This window comes from Ursus maritimus, unplaced genomic scaffold (genome assembly GCF_017311325.1).
Source record: "Ursus maritimus isolate PB19 unplaced genomic scaffold, ASM1731132v1 scaffold_11, whole genome shotgun sequence".
Classification (NCBI taxonomy): domain Eukaryota; kingdom Metazoa; phylum Chordata; class Mammalia; order Carnivora; family Ursidae; genus Ursus; species Ursus maritimus.
The window spans coordinates 4,131,829-4,148,595 of NW_024423453.1; the positions used below are offsets into that span (position 1 = coordinate 4,131,829).

General features: G+C 39.7%; 1 long non-coding RNA gene across 1 annotated transcript in view; it reads left to right on the top strand.

Moving 5' to 3' along the window:
* The window catches only part of LOC103661730, a 102,556-nt gene extending 86,819 nt beyond the window's left edge, over positions 1-15,737 (top strand). Inside the window, exon 8 of the long non-coding RNA XR_005833856.1 lies at positions 15,046-15,737. This is a non-coding gene — a long non-coding RNA (uncharacterized LOC103661730). The remainder of the gene's footprint in view (positions 1-15,045) is intronic.
* Positions 15,738-16,767: the final 1,030 nt, after the last annotated feature.

Sequence of the window (16,767 nt, forward strand, 5' to 3'; positions counted from 1 at the left end):
AATGTGGGCCCATCTCATACTAAATCCTGGGATATTCGATTCTCAAAAGGAGCAGAAAGACCTCTTTATAATATTGCTTTTCCCAATGTCAGTGTGCTTTGGAAGTAGACCACCAGGCCTGCATTATAGTGACATCCCTGTGAACACACACATTGAATTCCTCAAGCAATGGACGATTTTCACCAAGCTGGCTTCTCCTCAAAAATCAAAAATTAGTTTTTCTTTTGGTCAGTTTTCGTGTTAAGAATCGTTTCCAAATCACTTCCCAGTCTCTCTCCATGAAACCACCACTGGTTAATGGAAACCTAGGGTACTTGATGGGGTGGGATACAATGATAAGTCCCCTAGTCTAGTTTCTTCTTTCAATAAACAGGTCTTTTCTAAGGGAACTGCTGGTGGTTTGATGCTTGGCAAGTACTCTCCTCAAAAACGTGTCTTACGAGAGCAAGCGGTTCTTCCGAGTAGAATGAGCACCTTTCAGAACCCTTTCTGTTTGTTTAGTTTCTTGATTATATGAAGTACATTAAAACCAGTCCAAGGCCCATTAACATAATTTTCATGCATGTTAGTTCTGGCAAAACACACTAGGCAGGAACTGTATGATAAATGAGATAAATAATTTTGATGGAGCAGAGAAATAAAATAAACTTTTGCCATATAAGAAAACAAACCATGACTAGTGGTGTGTATAGGGATCAGTTTGTGTTAGGGTGGCATTCTGAGGGTGGCCTCTCACCCTTACAATGTTCTGGGGAGAAAGAGCCCCTGTCTAATTCCAACAAAGTCTAGCTACAGCTTTAAAATAGAATATTATGTCCTTTATTTAAGTTTTCATTATCCAGGCTGTGGATTATGTGAGGGCCCCTGTTACTTCCTCTTCTTGGGTGCCTTTTAGCACTGTGCCTAAAGAGTGGTCATGGGGGGGGTGGACAGAAGAAATAAAATTTGTATAAATTCGTCTTGAGACTTATGAACACCTTAGGGAGAAATTGTTGGACGTTGAGTGGATTCTCTTAGTTAGCAGTTTACTGACTGTTACATGAGCAGGCCTCGTTAAAAGTGTCCATCTAAGATAATGGTAGAATCAGCTTCGTGGGGCCAGGGCCAAAAATATAGCCTTCTTGTCAGATAGGCCTGGAAAGCACTCTTCAAGATGATATTACAGTCTCTATGTGCCTGCTAAGTTATGAAAGGTAGAAAGAACCTCAGAGGAGACCTTGAGAGTTTTTTTTTTTTTTTTTAAGAAATTTTAAAAACTGGCCCTTGCAATAAGGTTATCATTTCCCAGTATGTCAACTGGTCTGATGTCACCTGAGTTTTGCATCGTTGAGACCATCTCCAGTGCAAAGCTGTGTTTCCTGGGCGACAGGAGGAAAATTCCACACAGGCATCGTGCCCTGGCAGAAGGTGATGAAATCACACTTGTGTGTGTTTTGGGTTTTCTTTTTACTCCTCAAAAAATGATCCACTAGGAGAAATTCAATAAAGTAAAGTGAATGAGATTATTGCGATGATTGGTACATTTCAAGTGTCATTGCCAGTGCTGCCGTGGTAGATAGCGCTGCCAGGAACCGTGAGCTGGTTAAATACCACACGGAACAGGAAGCCCTTGAGTTTCTGCTTTTAAAACACATGGAAAAACACAGCACCATATCGTTACCACCATAGCACATTCTAGCCTCTATGTAAACAAGATACTGGATCTTCTACGGTGATAAAATCCTCATTATCTCGGCGGTCTATGATGTTGGTGATTGCCTTAAAGTTTGGAATGCTGGGAAAATGGTGGCAGCATGATTTTGGGTGTTCCTAAATTCCCCACAAAACACACAGGGTCAATTTTATGCCATATATATATAAAAGCACTCGGGATCATAAACTATAAGGAAAAAAACAGAGCAACTAGATCATAGAACCAAAAATCCATGGGCAACTATGAAAAAGCCAGGGAATGAGGTAAACCAGTGACCCCTAGAATATGAATCCTAGGTTCTGTACCTTTCTGGCATCTGTGTAAAAGAAAACAGGGGGAAGTAATGGGGCTAGATTTGATAAACATGAGAATAATGGATGATCCCCAAAATAGATGAAGCTGGGAACTAGAGCTGGTCAGTTTGATAAAAGCTGAAATTGTCAGGTGTTTGCCACCACAGTTGCTGGTGATACAATGGTCCCATGTTAAGGCTTCAGGTGACTGGGGCAATACGGCCTCTGTGAGATATTGAAACTAACCCACCAGGGCTCTCCTCCAGCACACAGCCTCACACCGAAGAGGTGCAGAAATGAGAGGGTTCAGATAAAAGTGGATGGGCGAAAACAGCCAGGAAATCTTGGAAAGCAAGCTGCCCTGTGTGTGTGTGTGTGTGTGTGTAGAATAGACTTTATTTTTTAGAAATCAAGTTTTATTTATTCATTTTTTAAAAAGACTTTATTTGTCAGAGAGAGAGAGCACAAGCAGGGCAGAAGCAGGCAGAGGGAGAAGCAGGTTCCCCGCTAAGCAGGAAGCCCAATGCGGGGCTTGATCCCAGGACCCTGGGATCATGACCTGAGCCAAAGGCAGACACTTAACTGACTGAGCCACCCAGGAATCCCAGAAATAAAGTTTTAGATATAGAAAAATTGAGAATATAGTACAGAGAGTTCCCATGTACTTCCCACCCAGGTTCACCTATTATTAACATCTTTAACATCTTCATTTATCGTAGTATGGTGCAATCATTATAATTAATGAAGCAATATTAATACATTACTATTGACTAAAGTCCATACTTTATTCGGATTTCCTTAGGTTTTTTTTTTTTTTTGGTTTTTTCTTTTTTGTAGATTTTATTTATTTATTTGACAGAGAGAGAGCACAGGCAGGGGGACTGGCAGACAGAGGGAGAGGAAGAAGCAGGCTCCCTGCTGAGCAAGGAGCCCCAGGCAGGGCTTGATCCCAGGAATCACTTCCTGAGCCGAAGGCAGACATTTAACCGACTGAGCCACCCAGGCGCCCCAAGATTTCCTTAGTTTTTACCTAATGGCCTCTTTCTTCTCAATCCCATCCAGGGCACCACATTACATTTAGTGATCACGCCTCCCTAGGCTCCTCTGGGCGCTAACGGAGTCTCAGACTTTCCTGGTTTGTCATGACCTTGAGAAGCCCTAGTCAGGTATTTGTAGCTGCCGTACGTGTATATATTTTCAATCATCTACAAAAATGACAGAAGAGAGATCTCTGTGAGGTTAGAAAATTTGTACAAACCAAAACCCTTCCGAAAAGTTCAGGAAAATTAATTTTACATAAGAATAGCAGCAGGAAATTTTTAAGGTCAAATTCTATATGAAACTATTGAAAGGAAAAAAGAGATTGAGAGCAGAATAACATTTCTACAGGCAATAAATCATACCAGAAAGACATAAGTAAAAAAAGATAAAAAGCTATAATGTGCTATTTCAAAACAAGCTAAATATTTCAAGAACATTATTAAAAACATGAAATAACAATTGTACTTTGAAAAACTCAGAAGTCAGGAAATAGGGGTCAAAAATTTAAAATGAAAGAAAAAGTGAAGACTAAATTAGAAGAAATACAAGTAAAGAAGCAGAGGGCGAAAAGGAGAAAAATTTTAAAGTTCAAAAATAAATGATGAAAGAAATCAAAAAGATTCAAAATAACAAGGCGGATATTTAAAGATAGGCAGAGAAAATAAAACCTGAAGATAACGGGAATTCCTGAAGAAGAAAACCAATGCACAGGAATAGAACAAATACTGAAATTCCAGAAAATGTTTCTGAAACAGGAGGAAAAAAAAAAAAGAAATATTTTACAAAGCACACTGTGAACCTTAGAGTATCAACCTAGAATGACCAATACCAAGAACAATTCTTGTAAAATAACTGAACTTTAAAGGAAAAGTAAAATTATTGAACTTTAAAGGAAAGATAAAATTACTGAACTTAAAAAAATTCCTAAACCTTTGTGTGTATGGACAAAGAAAGCAAATGACATCTAAGGGAATCCAGTTAGGTTGTCACCAGACTTTTCAACAGCAATGCTTTTTGCCAGAAGAAAATGGTATAAAATAAAGACGCTCAAGGAAAGAAAATGTGTACCAAGATTTTATATGTAGCAAAACTGATATTCATGTAAAAAGGGGCACAAAATTTGTAATCAACCTGGAAGAACTCGAGAACTATTGTCCCGTGAGCCCTGTGAAAATCTTGTTGTCCTAGATTCGTATTGTAGTGTGAATCTATGAGGTATTGTATTTTTAAAAACATATGTGCATATATGGTGCGTGTATTTCTTAGCTCTGTTCATTGAAAAGGTTTAGAAACGATAACCAGCTCAGAAACAATGCGTATTCCTAGGGCCTAGATGTGGTCTTGAAATACCATTCTCCTCTAAAAGAAGCCAGGACTTCTTGGGAAATGGCTGATGCCAAGTCTGGGGCAGGAGGCATAGAAGATGAGCCTGGAAGATCTTGTAATACCAGATAGCCAAGAAGCTATCAAAGACTAGTAGGGTCATGTCTAATGGACTTGTGAACCACCTTGAAGACAAGGCTTCCAATGATCATTAGAGTTTCAAAATGGATAAGAATTGCCAAGGCTTGAAATCCATTAAATATGTTGAAATCTGTGAGTTCATAAGTATATATATTTATATATAGCAGGAGCTGGTCACCTTCTGAAGATAACAGGGACCAATTTATTGCTTTAAAAACTGGGTAGGTAAAAAAGTCAAGCATTTATCTGCCTTTCCTTTGTGAACCATACCACTATGTATCTCCTTATGAAATTAGTAGAGCTAACAAACGAAAATAAAATGATACAATTAGAACGTCCCAATTTTATAACATCTAATGAATTAATAGACCCAGGCATGGAGTCAGCGGCTTGCTTACATCAAAAAGGAGTGAGCATCAGACATCATGTGCCACTTGATGGAAGAAAACACCACCTAGAGCTTTGCAGAACAGAATCTGGTCAGGATCTGGGCCCAGCTACCGATCTGCAGGAAGTATCAAGGACAGGGAAACAAAATGAACTGCACCAAGGGCATGCAATCAGCAATATCCAGTCTGTGGGAAACTTCAATGTGAGATGTTTTTTTTTTCAAAAGATAAATTATAAGGGGGGGAAGATAACTAGTAGATCAAACGAGGTTGAAAATATATGCCAGATTTTAAAGAATGGGCAAGATTAAATGACCATCTCTCAGGATGGACACTTGGACGAGAGAACTAGAAAGAATTACGAAGAAATAATTGCTCTTAATCTCAGGTAGTGGTTATTTTTGAAGGGAGGGGGCTATGTTGGGCTGAGGCACACTGAGGGGCACACTGAGGGGCTGCTGGGTGGCCGGCAAGGTTCTATGTCTGAGTAGCGGTCACAGGCTGTGCGCCTGATAACTCAGTTGTTAGAGAATCACCTCGACAATCTCTGACAGGTCTGCCACCACCTCCACGATCATTTCCTTGACATTTTCTTCTTTAGATAAAGTGAAATTTTAAAAATAATGGGTGAATTTAAAGTCTTCTGCTCCTGCTTTTTTTTTTTTTTTTTTTTTACGTAAGTTTATTTGAAAAGGGAAATGCCTGTGAAGTGGGTTTGTCGTGCTAATTACATTTTCATCCCTAGTGCGTTTCTCACGGTGAGACCCATCAGAATGCTTGCTTCAGAACCACCTGGGTGGTGCTGACTCAGAAGCTCTCGAAGGGTGTGGGGTTCTGCAGTTTAAGGAGCTTCGCAGGGGATTCTCGTCAGAGTAGAGTTTGAGAACTACTGGGCTAGTTTTCTTCCTTGTACCACCGGAGGGTGGTGAGCACATTACACTTGGGTTGACACTAGATTTGGAGCTTAAAGCACATGAGCTTTAAAGAAAGACGGCTTGTGTTTGATTCCTGGTTCTGGTCTTTTCCAACGGCGTGACGGTAGCCACCTGACCGACGTCAAGTCCCTATTTCCTCACCTGTAACATGGAAATAAAACTTACCTCACAGGATACTTGTAAGAATGGTGTGAGATCCTGTTTCATAAGAGAACACACTCTATGCTCTCTTCCCGGGCCCTTCTATATTCTGAGTTTTAATCTAGGGTCGTCAGGGAATTATTAGGTAACTTGAGGCAAATCACACAACTTATTTGAAGAGTGGTATTCCTCGATTTTATTTCCTACCAATCCTTTAGGAAATTAAGGGCAGAGAAGCCCTTAGTAATTTCAGGAACTGATGACCAGTGAGAACGACACACCTTTGTGTGAACTTGGAATAGCCTTGTCTCCACGTAGCGTCATTAGTGCTCAGACAGCAGCTTCTTCGCTCCCGTCTGATTGTACACGTGTGCTTATGTTGAAAACACAACCAAACCAAAAAAAAGCTTCTATTGAAAAGAGCCATTTTCCCTACCTCTGGCTAGCTATCCCACACCATTTCCCCTTTTGTCACTTAAACACACAAAGTTCTGTTAAAATATCCTAAATGAATCGGCCAGTTATTTGGACACATCAGATCCAGAAACACCAAGTACTAAATAAATAGCTCATTGAGGTAACTAAAATTTTTTTTGAGTCATCCAGAATAAATCTGTTTGCATATCAATGATATGGAGAGCACAAAGAGTAAAGGGCTAAGATATAAGTGAGAGTGGCTATATGTCCCTCAAAGTTCCTGTGTTTACTTCCTGTCATGCAAATGCCAAGCTTCCTCATTCTGAGTATAGTTAATTCTGAGTAGTGTATAGGGACAAAAATCAGTCATTTTAGGGGAGAAGAGTTGATACCTGCCTAACAGAAGCCTGGACACATACCTGTGGTCGTCTGCTTCTTGTGAGGGTGGAAATCATTTAGTTCTTGGGCTAAGCATAACATTCTTTTTCTTACTCCTTTGAAGCGAAACTTTATTCTTTGTGTATTTTTAAAAAAATACAAGACCTCAAAGAGAAAATCTCACATTAAGTGAATCATGAGACAGTTAACTATTGATCATAATATGTAGGTGTCCAGATGATGGCTTATGAATCCAGGCTGGGTGTATAGGTTAATGGGAAAACCCTGCCGGAAATCTTGTTACCTCATTGCTGATTTCAGTGGAAGACTCAACTTATGTTGACAAGAAATAGAGAATCTGAAAAGAACAAAAACACTTTTACTGTAGAAGTGGTTTAAAACGTGTACTAGTTGATTTGCTTGTTGTCTTTGAAGCTTAAATTAAAATAGGCATTAATATTCACTTAAGAACATTGATTATAATGGCTTTCTTTCTGGATAACCTTCGTTTTCTCCTATTCATATAAATGTTCCCTTTCTACCGGGGAAAGACAAAAGAAACACCAATAACGTGATAAGAACGCAGGGAATTTAGAGCTTGGTGAATAGCTTCTCTCGACCAGAACTGATAGAAAATTTAAACCTACTCATTTCTCAGTGTAGAAATTAGGAAATGAAAGCACAATTCTGGTGCACATTCTGAAACAACGCAAGAGAGGACCAGTCAGTTGCAAGGTGAGTTCAGGCATGGACTATCTGGAAACCTAACTGGAACCCTGTATGTTCCTGGGAAGTCCAGGCGAAACTTTCAGGGTTTCCACATCTGTCTAGCTGACATACCACTTCCTTCTTGCAGCGATCGTTCTGTTCCCACAGTTTGCGAGAACATGCTTATGGAAACATCTTGTAGCTGGGCAGAGAGAACCTGGGTTGGAGATCCACCAAGCAACAATTTAAATCACCAGGGAACCATTTCAGTGTATCAGGGGATTCCCTGATAGACTTTGATTCTTCCTCTAACGCGGAGAAATCACCTAGGCTGGGTTGGGACTCCTCAAGATCGTAAGACACCTCAGACTCACTCAAACCCCAGACTAAATGTTGGAGATAGTTACGGAATACTCTGCAGGCTGGAGTGCTCTCGTAGTCCGAAATTCAACTGATTTTAAGCTGTAAGCAGTAATTTACATGCAAAAAAATCGCCCAGGAGCTTGTTCAAGATGTAGATTCTAAGACCCAACTTCCACGGATTCTGCCTTGCTCGATCTGGACATTCATGAGCCTGTGTTTGAACAGGCACTACAGATGTTTCAGATTCTGCTGACCTCGGCCCACTTCTCAGGCAGCACTACTCTAAGGAGTCATGTGTAGTACTTGTCTTCCCACTACTCTCTTCAGACGCTGCTACACGACACAGGCTGAGCAAAAAAATTAAGAGATTTAAGAGCACATGTCTTCAAAAAAATTAAGAAAGAGATTTAAGAGCATATTTCCTTAAAATACCTAAGTACTGGGGTGCCTGAGTGGCTCAGATGGTTAAGCATCTGCCTTTGGCTCGGGTCATGATCAAGACCTGGACCTGGGATCAAGCCCCACATCAGGCTCTTTGCTCGGTCAAGAGCCTGCTTCTCCCTCTCCCTCTGCCCCTCCCCCTGCTTGTGTGCTCTTTCTCTCTCTTTCTGTCTCTCTGTCAAATAAAACAAACAAAATCTAAAAAAAAACCCCAAAAACCTAAGTACTTTCTGGAAAGGGATAGGCTGGGGAACTAGCAAGAATGGCCGATTGCTGCTGGGTCCCCAGTGAAAATAACCCAGAATTGTGAGAAATTATTTCCCATATCCTTTGAAACCTCGTCTTTAGATATCTGCCCTTTTCCATCAGAAACTATGCCACTACTCCTAAAATGTTCTCTCCATGGGGGAAAACTAAACCACAGGCGGGTTTGGAAGTCATTCAGCATCTCAAAGAAAGGCAATTCACCTTGAGTTAGATCCCCACAGTTCTATCCTTCAACTTTTGGTAACAGAATCTTCTCCCTTTGCATCACCCTTTTAAAAGATCAGTTTGCTGTGAGTTGTAGGGTAGAGCTGATCTTTGCTGAGTATGAATATAGGCTGCTTACTCTTCCAGTAGGGTTCACAATCTCCTCGGGACTGCTACGGAACTAAATTCTTTCAGTTAAATTAATTATAATAATAAACACCTGTTAATCTTAGCACACCTGGTTCTCCTTTGAAGTTTTTCTAGACTCTCGATGGTAGAAAGTGTGTAAAATAAAGAAGCTGATTCTAGGGAGATTCCTCACTAGACAGGGTAAGACATGGAAGGGAATATCTGATGTTTTGCCAAGAGCCATCTTTTAACTCTTTCTTCCCCCTGGTCGTAGTTTTCGGGTGAAGTAGGCCATCCTGTGATTCCAAAGATGGAGGGCTCTGCGGGCGGCTCTGCAAGAGATTTGTAGTTGCCCTATTTTTGTTAAATTAGCGCTCCTAATTTCCTGGAGAGGGAGCTTAAGAGGATGATACCATTCTACAGCTAAAATTTCCTTCTAAAAAGTCATCTGTGAAGCGGTGTTCCCCAAACTTTAATGTATATACAGACCCTTGGACATCTGGTTAAATTGCGGATGTAGTAAATCTGAGGTAGGGCCCGCGGTTCTGTGTTTCTAACCTGCTGCTAAGTGACGTTCGCAGTGCTGGTGTGGGCGCCACACTTGGAGCAGGATCGCGCCAAAGGACACGTGATAAAGAAGTAGATGGGGGGCGCCTGGGTGGCTCAGTCGTTAAGTGTCTGCCTTCGGCTCAGGACGTGATCCCAGGGTCCTGGGATCCAGCCCCGCATTGGGCTCCCTGCTCAGCGAGAAGCCCGCTTCTTCCTCTCCCACTCCCCCTGCTTGTGTTCCCTCTCTCGCTGGCTCTTTCTCTGTCTAATAAATAAAATCTTAAAAAAAAAAAAAAAGAAGTAGATAGGGGTTGATGAATTTTGGATTTATAGCATTCCTTTCAGTTCCGAAGTATCTCCCTCTGGTTAAACAAAAGAAAATCTCTGTTTTGGTTTGACTACCAAGCATCTCACGGTTGTGTGTATTTCTTCCATAACTTTCGAGAGGTAGGGCTGATGGCCATTGTGATGCTTCGTAAATAATATCAGGCTACACCTTCAGTTTGCACCATGGTGTAATCTGCTGTCCTGAAACAAAATGCCAGGCCACGTAAGTTTTAAATGGCCAAATCTGTATTTTTAAACAGATTTCCTTGGCATTTGAAATGTGCAGAAGAATTACGGAAATAAATGTGCCAAACCTACATTTCACAGAACTTCTGGTAAAGAATAGTATAGTTGTTGCTCTTCAAAGCATTGCGCTTAACTGAATTCTCTTTGATCTCTGGGGTTTCAGAAAGAGCTTGACTTATCCAACTTTCTCACGACTAAAATAATGCACTAAAAAGCAACCGATTTAAGTATCCCGATCGCAGCATTCTGCTTGCCCCTTTTGACGTTGTGTGCTACAGTACATTCTTGGCGTGAGACTTCAGATGAGCACAGAGCCTATTTCATAGTAAAGCAGCTGGTTCCCAGGTAAACGGCATGTCCTTCAGGGGAGCTCATGTGGTCTGCAGACCCTCCATACACTAAATAGAGGGATTAGTGCTATTATAATTTTAGAGGTTTAGTTGTCATCTTTGATTTGTGTTCAGATCTCTTCTGTCAGGAATTTAAAAGTGTCTGGTTATGTTTTTAATGGAATTGCCCAAACTAAAGACAAAAAAACACAAGAGTGACAAGTGGGAGTGCTTCTGGGTGAGGTCTGGAAGAATCTTTATTGAGACCTACCTACTTTTTTTTTTTTAAGAGAAAAGTGGGAGTGGGGAGAAGAGCCAGAGAAAAGTAACCAAGTAACCAAGGATATGGAAAATGAGTTTTTCAAGAAAAAGCTGGTGGGGATGCAGTTGTTTCACCTGTAAAAGTAAGGATTAAGGAGTCAGTTTCTCATTTTTAGAAATATGGAGGGTTGTTCCAAGGCAAAGGGATCCAGTTATTTTCTGTCTTCACAAGGGAAATCTTTACAAGTGTAGATTTGGCAGATAACCTCTCTTAAGTGCTTTCAAAGTTAAATAGTGTAGATTTTAGATATAACAGTTCTTTTTTATGGCAAAACTCATTGTGTGAAATCTGTATCCATTTAAAGAATTGCTGGGTTATCTGTATGAACTAATAGTGATATCTGCGAATCTTTGCAATTTAAATTTGGTTTCACCGTGGCTGAAAATGTAAACTGCTTACACCAATCAACATTTCATAATTTGTTCTCTCTTCTTTTGAAGTTCTTTATTAGCTGTGCCCTCTACCATAAGATCACCACTGAACCCCATGCTAATGGGTATAAATTATAGTGGTGCCAGCTTGTCTTACCTTTGTTAAATATGTGCCAACTGTTTCACAACGAACCTTTACTTTCCATTTTATAACTGACTGTAAAAACTGCTTCGAGCCAGTGAATGGACATGGCATATTATGCTCACAATCTTGAAAGTCCCAACAAAAGCCAGGTTGGTTGGTTGGTTGGTTGGTTGGTTGATTGATTGATTGATTTACTCTCTAGGGATAGTTCATGGCATTTTCACGTATCTTGATGTTCGTCCTTTAGTCTCTTTTCCCCCCCTTTGCCTTTGCTCATTGTTTCCCAAAGGAAGATGGGAAGAAAAACAATATAAAAGCAAGCCTGTCAATTTTATGCTTCAGTGTTAGTTCTGCATTCTGGAGAGGGAAGGAAATTGATATTATTGTAAAAAACAGTCATCTGTGATTTAATTCAACACACAGTTCTCTTCCTCTCCATTATTATTAGGGTTAGTTGACAGCCATCTGTGAATCAGATGCGACAGTGGTCTAAAATTAGAATCAATCAGGTTTTTACAATTAATTGTCTTATGGGAAACATTGATTTGATTCCCAGTTTGCAACTTTATAAAGGTTGTAAAGCATCATTTTGTGGTAGGGTTTAAAATTAGATGGCCCCAGAACATATTTTTCATGAGTATAAAGAAAAATAAAACAAGAGCTTAAAGACAGTATGTTTGAGGCACCTCAAGAAACTTACACAGAAAACAGAAATACAGAGTAAGGAAGGCCAGGAAAAGGAGATCCAAGTAATATCTGCAAGTAGTCTGGTGATGAGCAAACTCCGTGAGCTTGGCTGGATTTGAATAAAGAAGCAAAATATTAGAAGAAGAAAAAAAATTTTTAGGGGAAGAGAACAATGATTTCTAATGTCTTCAGCAAATCAGGATAAATATAATCTCCATTTATTCTCAATAGAGCTAATGGAGAAATCTCCTGGGAATGTTTCCATATTGGCTCTTCTTGAAGAAAATTGGTTGAAAAAAAAAAATCTTTGGAGTTCCAGGGTCTTTGTCATCTCTTAAAGCATGGAACAGGTTTTTTGCACCACACATTCCAAATTATAGCTCCAGCAGACCATAGGAGCCAGACTGATCTGGTTCAAACTTCCCTCGAGCTATAAACCTAATGGATCCTAATAGGGATTCATGATTTTTTTGTAAGAAAGCCATGTAAGCAAATAAAGAGTAATCTAGAAATGCCATACACACCTTTTTAATTGTCGAGCAAATGGAGAACCAGCCCAACCACTAAATTCCTGACATAATGCCCACTTTGTCTGCTCTGTACTCTCTTGCACGAAGCTTGCAGTGGGAGTCATCTTGATGTTTATTCCAAGAGGTTGGTTGACAAGGAGGTGGAAGGCGAAGAGCCATTTGTTCACATCTGTGTAACACCAACCAGGCAGCAAAGGGGGAAGTGTGTGCTCTCTTATTCAGGAAAACAAATCCCGCTGCTTCACACTACTTCACAAGCAAGCCAGGTGTTTTGAAGCCAATCGAGGAAAGTAACAGGGCTGGGCACTCGAGCCTCTCAGCTCAAACACAGAGAAAATCATCCCATGCTAATATATTTGACATCGGGAACCACCGTTTGCTGTCTCTGAACTTGACCAGGCCATTCCCAATGGCTCTTGGAGAAGGAAAGTGCAAGGGGAAAGGAGAAATATTAGCCTCAGGGGGAGACAAGGCAAAAGGTACCATTTTATAATCCAAGAAATGCTGAGAAATATCCTCTCATATCCCAAAGAAAAAGGAAGGCTACACTCTCCAAGGGTTGCAAATCAAAAACTCTTATGTTGGTTCTCCTTTCTTTTGTGAGCACAGCAGTATTTCCTGCCCAGCCAGAATATTGTCTCATAATCTTTCTCCAAGTAATGCTCCAGGGAAGCCTTGCCAGCTGGCTGAAATTGACCTCAGACCTATTTGATACCCTTGGTCTTTGCTACAGGATAGTAGCATTTCTTCATTGGAGAAACCATTGTGCTGCATCCAGGGAGAACAGGGACAGCAATGGCTTGTTTCCTTCTAGAAACTCTGCCCAATAGCATAAAAATATGGACAAATGGGACTGTGATTTTCTGTAGATAGATCATATGCAAGATCAATGGATAGGTCATATAGTCGTCCTGCCCGTCTTATTCACTAGAATTCCAAGCACTCAGCACATTTTTGACAACGTAGTCAGTGTTCAGTAAATGTTTGCTGCATGAACACACAGATGAAAAAAATGGTGAAAATTAAATCATAGTGGTTAAGTCTCATTTTATAATTATAGAGTGAGTTTAAAAATTAGAATTTTTTTTCAGTTTTGAATTTTCTCCTCTATATTTTTATTTAAATATTGATACCTGCTATTATGTAATCTATTAACACAACAGAAACTAAACAAAAACTTTGGAAATGTGATTTAAAAGAAAACAATTCCACATATATATTTTGAGATGAAAAAAAATGGCGTACGAATCATATGGGCATATTTTCCACTAGTAAAATGCATGGAATTCTATGTCACTAATTCATGGTGTCCCACAAAGAGCATGATTTTTAGGTGTTCTGTGATCTGAATGTTTTAAAACCACCCTCGGCTGCCAAACCCTACATTTTAGAACAATAGTTCTTAAACCATAGCATGCATCAGAATTAGCTAGAAGGCTTATTACAAACCCGGATTGCTGGGTGCCACCCTCCGAATTTCTGATTCAGTAGGTTTGCATTTCTTACACATTTCCAGGTGATACTACTGGTCCACAGACCACATTTTGAGAACCACTGATTTAGGGCATCATTTCTTGAGATAAGGACACCTTCTATTGTTTTGGTTGCTCCTTCCCAGATACCCTCTGAAAGATGCTGGAAGAGCCACTGATAGGGATATTAACTCACTTAAACCTTATAAAACTTTGTGAGGTATATCCTAGTATCATCCCTACTTTGCGATAGAGAGAATTTGAATAGTAAGTGGGAAGAGCCAGCGCTGGAACCCAGGTGGTCTGGCTTTAGAGGCTTAACTATGGCATTACACTGACTTTTAAGAAAACAGATAACTGAAATAGATTCTCCCAATCATGTGGTTTTGATCCAGGGCAAGAAAAATAACTGAGCAAATTCCAAAGGCCTGTCCAATTGTTCAAAAGAGAAGCGAGCAAGTGGGCTCTCTAGGTTGGGGTCGCTCTGCACCATTTCCCCACGTGTCTCATTGTCACTGCTCAAGGCTGAATGAAACCTGCCTTTCTCAGAGGGCGGAGCAAATGATTGGAAACAATCTGGATATGCGTTCCAAGGGGCCTGATAAATAAATAAAGCCACATCTATTCAGTGGAATAGCACACAGCTGTGAAAGAAAGAATAAGGAAACCTCTTTATGTACCACTATGCAATATATAGTTACATTTTTTTAAAAAGGAAAAAATGAACACTTACGTTTGCTTACATGGGCATAAAATATCCTAGAAGGACCCATAATAAAGTAGTAATAGTCAGCATATGGGAGCAAGAGGACTGGGGCCATCAGGGACAGAAATGGGAGGGAGGGGCGCCTGGGTGGCACAGCGGTTAAGCGTCTGCCTTCGGCTCAGGGCATGATCCCGGCGTTCTGGGATCGAGCCCCACATCAGGCTCCTCCGCTAAGAGCCTGCTTCTTCCTCTCCCACTCCCCCTGCTTGTGTTCCCTCTCTCGCTGGCTGTCTCTATCTCTGTCGAATAAATAAATAAAATCTTTAAAAAAAAAAAAAAAAAGAAATGGGAGGGAGACTCTTCCCTTTCATAGTTTTTTGGTGTTTGAAAATTAAATAATTAACATTGGAAAGTCAGTGATGGATTTTCTGTGACTTTCCTTTTTTGGTTACCTGGGGAAAGATTTTCACTTGGAGTTTATGTCTCATTTATTCCCAGCGTCTCATGGGCCCCTTCTACCCAGTTGGAATCACCTCGTGCCTGCCGGGCCGGTGTCGAGGGCCTGTTCGGCGTTAGCTTGTGAGACACAGGGGGTCGTGTGTTTCAATGACTTTGGAGTTGTTTTGGCATTGTATGTAAATGACTAAATGTAAACAATCTGGAGGAAATAAAAAGCTTATTTCTCTTAGGACAACAGAGGCTACTTTAGTAATAATGGTGTCACTTTTATATCGCACTTTATAGTTTATAAAATCCTTTCACATGCATTAGGCTATTTATACCTTACAAACAGCTTTGAGAGGTAGCTATTATAGTCCCCACTTAATAGACGAGAAAACCAAGGCTCAAAGAGTTCCAGTAACTTGTCCAAAAAGCTATTAAATAGTCGAGTCGCTGCTGATACCCAACTGTTCTGATTCAAGGCCTGTGAATTTTTCCCCTTGCCTTTTTATAATTGTAAAAAGAGAAAAATTAATATGCTTTTGAAAAAAAAAAGACTGAAACATCCATAATCCCATGACTCCAACAAAAAACATTATTAAATTTACATATTATCTTCTAGGGTTTGTCCATGTGCTTACAACTATTATCTAGTTACAATCATAATATATGTGCAATTATGTATTCTGTTTTTTCCCTCACTTTGCACTGCTATCCTGAAGCATTTTCCGAGTTGCAACATAATTTTCATAATTAGCAAATTAATATGTTCATATTTCATTAAGAGCCATACTAACGCAATCTGCTACCTTTTAACATGGATTCATTTGATCAATTTATTCACGCATTCGTTCACTCATTCATTCATTCAATAATTACTAAACCCCTGCTATGCACCTGGCTCTGTGCTAAAGACAAGGGACACGTCAGTGACAGGCACACGCTCAGGAGAAAAACTGGGGTACCTGAAGGTAGGCAAGCAGCAGGTCAGGGAATACGGCACAGCTCCCGGGAAGAAGTGTAGGTTGACAGAGATAATCATTGACATTTTTATTAAAAAATGTAACACCGTTGTAAACACCTTCATGCTTATTGTTTTTCTGTTTTTAAAGTTTTTTTTTTTTTGCACAAGTAAATTCCATTTTTATGGCTTAAATATTTATGTATCTCTACCTTGATACCGGAAATATATGTGTATGGTTTCATGACGACCTCACCAACACTGAGTATTTTTATTGAGAAACAATATTTGTTAATTTAGTAGTTGGAAAATGGTGCTCCACTGTTGCTTTAATTTGCATTTCTTTGATTAATAGCAATATTAATATTTTTCCATTGACTTGCTTATTAATTGTATTTCTTTTTGTATGAATTGTCTGTTTTGTCTTTTGCCTAATTCTTTATTAGGGTCTTACTATTTTCTCGTCCATGTGTGAGAGTTCTTTATATAATTTATTTTAGTTTTATTTCAACATCATTCAAAAGTTGATTTGAACAGGCTTTTTATATTGTGAAGATGATATTAAAATGACCATTTGCTGTTTTTACTGAAATTGTTTTCCTTAGTTATTTGCCTTTTTATTTTAATGTTTATAGCTTAAAGTTTTTTTTTTTTTTTTAAGTTTTTTTAAAAACCAAGCTCTATGCCCAATGTGGGGCTTGAACTCACAACCCTGAGATCGAGTGACATGTTCTACGGCCTGAGCCGGCCAGATACCCCTATAGGTTAGAGTTTTTTTAAGGACAGCTGTCTTTGTATAGGGTAATTTTGTCTATTTT